The 6929-nt window shown below is 46.6% G+C and overlaps 1 long non-coding RNA gene across 1 annotated transcript; it reads left to right on the top strand.

Moving 5' to 3' along the window:
- Positions 1 to 1968: 1968 nt before the first annotated feature.
- On the top strand, positions 1969 to 5651 carry LOC128690589 (uncharacterized). The gene is made up of 3 exons (XR_011391503.1): positions 1969 to 2160; positions 2808 to 2991; positions 5287 to 5651. It is a non-coding gene; the product is annotated as an uncharacterized lncRNA (long non-coding RNA).
- Positions 5652 to 6929: the final 1278 nt, after the last annotated feature.

Raw genomic sequence — 6929 nt, 5'->3', positions numbered from 1 at the left:
TGGCACTGTGAGGTCCCTGGGCTACTGTTACTGTGAGGTCCCTGGGCTACTATTAGTGTGATCTCCCTGGGCTACTGGTACTGTGAGGTTCCTGGGCTACTGTTACTGTGAGGTCCCTGGGCTACTGGTACTGTGAAGTCCCTGGGCTACTGGTACTGTGAGGTTCCTGGGCTACTGGTACTGTGAGGCTCCTGGGCTACTGTTAGTGTGATCTCCCTGGGCTACTGGTACTGTGAGGTCCCTGGGCTACTGGTACTGTGAGGTCCCTGGGCTACTCTTACTGCGAGGTCCTTGGGCTACTGGTACTGTGAGGTCCCTGGGCTACTGGTACTGTGAGGTCCCTGGGCTACTGGTACTGTGAGGTCCCTGGGCTACTGGTACTGTGAGGCCCCTGGGCTACTGGTACTGTGAGGTCCCTGGGCTACTCTTACTGTGAGGTCCCTGGGCTGTTACTGTGAGGTGCCTGGGCTACTGGTACTGTGAGGCCCCTGGGCTACTGGTACTGTGAAGTCCCTGGGCTACTCTTACTGTGAAGTCCCTGGGCTGTTACTGTGAGGTCCCTGGGCTACTGGTACTGTGAGGTGCCTGGGCTACTGGTTCTGTGAGGCCCCTGGGCTACTGGTTCTGTGAGCCCCCTGGGCTACTGGTACTGTGAGGCCTCTGGACTATTACTGTGAGGTCCCTGGGCTACTGGTACTGTGAGGTCCCTGGGCTACTGGTTCTGTGAGGCCCCTGGGCTACTGGTTCTGTGAGGCCCCTGGGCTGGTACTGTGAGGTTCCTGGGCTACTGTTGCTGTGAGGTCCCTGGGCTACTGGTACTGTGAGGTACCTGGGCTACTGGTACTGTGAGGCCCCTGGGCTACTGGTACTGTGAGGTATCTGGGCTACTGTTACTGTGAGGTACCTGGGCTACTGGTACTGTGAGGTACCTGGGCAACTGGTACTGTGAGGTCCCTGGGTAACTGGTACTGTGAGGTACCTGGGCTACTGGTACTGTGAGGTACCTGGGCTATTGGTACTGTGAAGTACCTGTGCTGTTAGTGTGATGTCCCTGGGCTACTGGTACTGTGAGGTCCCTGAGCTACTGGTACTGTGAGGTCCCTGGGCTACTGGTATTGTGATGTCCCTGGGCTACTGGTACTGAGAGGTCCCTGAGCTACTGTTACTGTGAGGTCCCTGGGCTACTGGTACTGTGAGGTCCCTGGGCTACTGGTATTGTGATGTCCCTGGGCTACTGGTACTGTGAGGTCCCTGGGCTACTGTTACTGTGAGGTCCCTGGGCTACTGGTACTGAGAGGTCCCTGAGCTACTGTTACTGTGAGGTCCCTGGGCTACTGGTATTGTGATGTCCCTGGGCTACTGGTACTGTGAGGTCCCTGGGCTACTGTTACTGTGAGGTCCCTGGGCTACTGGTACTGAGAGGTCCCTGAGCTACTGTTACTGTGAGGTCCCTGGGCTACTGGTACTGTGAGGTCCCTGGGCTACTGGTACTGTGAGGTCCCTGGGCTACTGGTACTGTGAGGTCCCTGGGCTACTGGTACTGTGAGGTCCCTGGGCTACTGATACTTTGAGGTTCCCAGTGATATTTTCAAAAGAAAAAAAATAAATACGACACTCGACAGTTGATCATATAGGTGATGTAGTATCATTTCAGTTCACTTTTCATCTCGTGTGGCCCTCCAGCCCTGCAGCCCTCCAGCCCTCCAGCCCTCCAGCCCAGGGGTACAGGGGCTGCAGCCCCTGGACCCTATTCCTCAATCCGGCCCTGCTTACTACTAGTGTTCTGCGACTTGCATATGATGCCCTGTTAGTGCTCTGTGACATGCATATCCTGCCAGAAATTTATATATCATACCCTATTTATGGTTTGAAACATGTAAATCCAACCTCACTTGTGTTCTGCAACTTGTAAATCCGACTCTTTTTTGTGTATCACGGCATATATTTTATTCCTTATTGTTTTACATTATGTGTATAACCTACACGTGTGATCTGCAGCGGCTGCTGGGCGGATTGAGCAAGGACAAGGAGTTCCTGGTGTCACTGCTGGGTCGTCGAAGCCTGAGACAGGAGGTGGTGACGGTGGACGGTGGCGGCCAAGTTACTCACACAAGTTGTCAAGTGGCGGCCGTTGCCAAGGAAGCTCTCAGCTCTTTACAAGTGAGACATTCCCATGCTCGCTCAAGCACGCGCGCGCACATACATACACACACACACACACACACACACACACACACACACACACACACAGTCTATAATTTTGCTTTATAACTTTCAGCACATGACCTGAGGTTCTCTCAGTCAAGTCAAATATTGCTCTTTAAAACCTACAATACCTGCTTACTATCTTCCTTATGTAACCTAGAACACTTTCTGAATTTCATTCTATTCTGTCAGTTACAGCTCTCTAACCTACAGTACATCCCTTGTAGTTCAGTCCAGTTAGTAAACAAAACAGAAAAAATACTAAATTATAGCAAATAGTCTCACATATTAAACTCATTCAAAATTTTATTTCTGTTACTTGCTCCTCTAACCTCTCCTAATCATTCTCCTCTCCTCCAGCAGGCCTCTCCCACATCTCTGATCTGCCTATATTCTTTTCAACTTACTGAAGTTTCCCAGTTTATGTTCACAGAAATAATTATCTTATGAATGACGCACTTCCAGGCAGGTAAACATTTATCATCTATTCCTGCAATATCCTTATCATACAGAACACAGATACAGCAAAATGTGTGTATCAATTTTTTTTTAATATGCCCTAGACCTTTATCAGTTGTCCTATTCTGACTTCATGGGGTCAGCACTTGGAATCGTTTATGTGGCAATGAGACCCCGGGGGCAGTACTGGAAGGCCGGGTGCTGTTGATGGAGGCGCAGGCAAGACTCTTCTCCAGAAGGAACGGGAAAAGAAAGAGCGAGCCAGGCTTAAGGTCACTCTCAGGCGTCGTGCAGCAATACTGCTGCAGCAGCTACACCAAGACGCAGGTCAGTACGACAGGCTATCTCTATATGATTTGCAAAAAGTAATGTAACAAAGTATCGGTAATGGTTCAGACGATTTTCGGACATTTTTACAAAATCAGTGTCGGTGATTTTTTTTATAAAGTATAACGTGCTCTTAAAAATATCAAATTAACACTGTACCTCACACACACACACACACACACACACACACACACACACACACACACACACACACACACACACACACACACACACACACAATGTGATTAAAAAAGACACGAGGAGATTATAGAGAACGAGAGCATCATCGTGGTAACAGGAGAGAACATGACTCAACTGCAAATTTTCAGAGACTTGGGTGGTTCTCGAGGGAAAAGAACCTCAGTCATATTGACATTCAAGTCAGAAATGACATGAAACAAAATCCTGCAGTGGAAGCTACTGTTAAAGGGTTCACAAAAATATCAGCGAGTGTACCACCACGACAGAACACGAAAAACGGGAACAACTGAGGGGAAGAGTAAGAATGCACTGAGACAGATTACTTTGCCTCTGTGCATATCTTGGCGACAGGGTATGCACTGTCAGACAGAGCAGCACATCCTCGAAGGAAACAGCAAACAACCAAACACAGACCAACCCACAGCATCCCATCAACCCCTGCAATCCCCACACCAACCACGCACAATAACAATCGCCAAACTACACTCCACATCCACAGCCCCCACCCCCCAGCACTAATAGTGCCACACCAGCAAACTACCATAATAACTAGGCCTGCCTACCACACCCACAGCCAGCATCAACCTTTCCAACTCCCCAGAATACAATTCTAGAAAGGAAACTGAAGGTGTGGAATTACAAATAAAAGTGAGGAGAGTCACGAAAGAATCACTGAAGCATCCCAGGACATCAGAGTAATCATAGAGACAAAGTTCACGTAAGTGATAACAGATGCAATCTTCCCATGTAGTTATCAGATCCTGAGGAAAGACGGTGGGGGGGGGGGTAGAGGGGGAGGGGGAGGAGGAGGAGGAGGAGGAGTTGCACTGTTCATTAAAATGCAATGGAGTTTTGAGGAGATGGAAGGACTAGTCAGAGGGGTAGTGGACGACTACATAGTAGGAGCACTGTATACTGGGGGTCAAAAAGTGATGATAGCAGTGATGTACAACCTGCCACCAAGCAGTAGGAGGCCAAGACAGGAATATGATGAGAGCAACAGTGTGATGATGGACACAATAGCCGAGATTACTAGAAGGGCCCACATGAGCAGAGCAAAGTTACTCATCATGGGGGATTTCAACTATAAGGAGACTGGGGAAATCTGGAGACGCGGAGAGCCAAAATACTGGAGGTATTAGAAAACTTCTTGTCCATCACGTTAAGGACAAAACCAGGGGGAGTGAGAGAGGCCAGGAGCTGCAATCAACCCTTGCAACTACAAATAGGCGAATCCACACACACACTAACACACAGGCTCACACACACAAACACACAACATCTTGGGCAGCCCTAGTCAGTAAATACCTAAGTTCCCCTCCTCTTCAAGAGAGACTAAAATGATTGGAAGAGTAACCATTCTTCTCGAAAATTTGTGTATGTTTGAGAATTTTTATATATTCCCTAATGCCTAAGGGAGGGTGGTTCTGCTTTACTGAAAGTTAACAGCATTTCCATTTCTATAAGGAAATGGATATCTGCAATACCCTCAAAAAGAAACCTGCAATGATACCTTTCATTACACATGCATCGTAGCGTGAAAAGTACTGAGGGACGACCTTTGTTAGTTTCCTGTTAACTTTAAATTTTCCATTTTTACTGTATAGAGCGGTACGTCCAGAGAAAGCTGATGGTCATCTAGTTTTTCATCCATGGTGTACATGATGGGGGTTTCAACAAAGTTGAACTCATTAAGTAGTTCTGTTGCGTTAATCACCAGATGGGATTTGTGGTTGCATCTTTACCACCTCCATCTGCTTTAAGACTAGGTCAGAACAGGACCATCGCAAGCAACTGTTGGCATCAAGCATCTCAGAAGAAGAAGCAATTAAAACGAAGGTGAACCTTGGAGACATTCAGGAAGTCTTTGGTAAAGTCTGAGGGATCAAAGTTGCAAGTAACTGTCTCTGGATGTAGTGTCCATGCTTGATGTGTGGGGTTCCCGATGACTACAAAAGTGACTTTGAAACTTCTGAGTTTATTGTTTTTCATATTATCATCATTAACTCTGTCCAAAACTTCATTTGTAACTGAACGATCTGTCATACACATCATATATTCATTATCTAGCTCAAAGCAGCCTTGTTTCAGCAGATGTGGAGGAAACGCTACGGGCAGCCGAGGAGCTGGTAGCAGAGGTGAAGAGCGTGGGCGTATGTGGACGACTGCTGTGTCGGCTGCTGGTGGGTGTGGGAGTGGCGCTGCCCAAGTGTAACAGACATGAAGATGCAATTGCTGTCCTCACTGACGCCGTCCACATAGCTCGGGCCAGGTGTGTATGTGTGTGTATGTGCGTGTGTGTATCTTCACCTAATTGTACTCGTCTAATTGTGGTTGCAGGGGTTAAGTCATACCTCCTGCCCTCGCCTTTCACTGGTCGCTACTAGGTCAACTCTCCCCCCTGCTCCATGAGCTTTATCGTATTTCTTAAACTTATGTATGGATCCTACCTCCATTACATCACTCTCCATATTGTTCCACTTCCTGACAACACTGACTGAAGAAATACCTAAAATCCCTGTGAGTCATCCGAGTCTTCAGATTCCAGTGGGACCCCTTGATGATGTGTCCCATTTTTGAAACATCCTGTCTCTGTTCACCTTGTCGATTCCTTTTATTATATGTCGTTATCATATCCCCTCTATCCCTCCTGTCCAGTGTCGTTAGGTCGATTTCTCTCTCCTCGTAGCACTTACCACTTAGCTCCGGGACTAGTCTCATTAAAAACCTTTGCACTTTTTCTAATTTCTTGACGTGCTTGACCAGGTTTGGGTTCCATACTCTTGCTGCATACTCCAATATGAGCCTGACGTACACAGCTTACAGAGTTTTGAACGATTCCTTACTATGGTGTCGAAACGTTATTCTCAGATTTGCCAGGCCCCTTTATGCTGCAGCAATTATTTGGTTGATGTGACTCATGAGATGTGCTCGGTAATATACTCACCTCAAGATCCTTTTCCTTGAGTGAGGTTTGCAGTCTATGACCTATCTTGTAATTTGTTTGCTGTGTTCTTTGACCTTCCCCAATCTTCATGACTTTGTACCTGGTGGGGTTAAACTCCAGGAGCCAGTTGCTGGACCTGGCTTGCAGCCTGTCCAGATCCCTTTGTGGTCCTACCTGATCCACATCCGTTTGAATTCTTCGCATTAACTTCACATCGTCAGCAAACAGGGACACATTTGAATCTATCTCTTATAACATGTCAGCACCAGACCTAGGACTGACCCTTGTGGAACCCCACTCGACACACGCACCCACTAACACCTCATCACGTACTAATACACTATTACGATGTTCCTTAGAATCTGTAAAGTATTTATGGCAAGAGTCTAGGGGATCTTCAGCATGAAATATACACATGGGAAATCGTAATAAGGAATTATATATATAATGATATAATTCAATCTCTAGTGCAGATCAATTTTAGTATTAAGGAGACTGAAAAAAATCATAAAATCTCTTAATAAAACGTATAATACTTTATGGTCTTAAAGGTATTTTAATGGTACCTTTTACTTATCAATTAGATACAAACCTGGATTTCATAAAGGTACAAAGTCAATTTCCTGAGATGATCAAAGTTTTCAACACTTATAATCTGACCAGTGTAACTGAAATCTCTTCAACACAGGAGAGCTTCTACTAAGTGAAAGTGTCACAAGTACTCGCACTTTCTGGAGACTAAGGAACAGTGCTATGCTCCAGGTAGTTTCTTAATCAAAGTAAATGAGCA

Source organism: Cherax quadricarinatus, unplaced genomic scaffold (assembly GCF_038502225.1).
Source record: "Cherax quadricarinatus isolate ZL_2023a unplaced genomic scaffold, ASM3850222v1 Contig3026, whole genome shotgun sequence".
Taxonomy (NCBI): domain Eukaryota; kingdom Metazoa; phylum Arthropoda; class Malacostraca; order Decapoda; family Parastacidae; genus Cherax; species Cherax quadricarinatus.
This window is presented reverse-complemented; position numbering and strand designations above follow the sequence as displayed.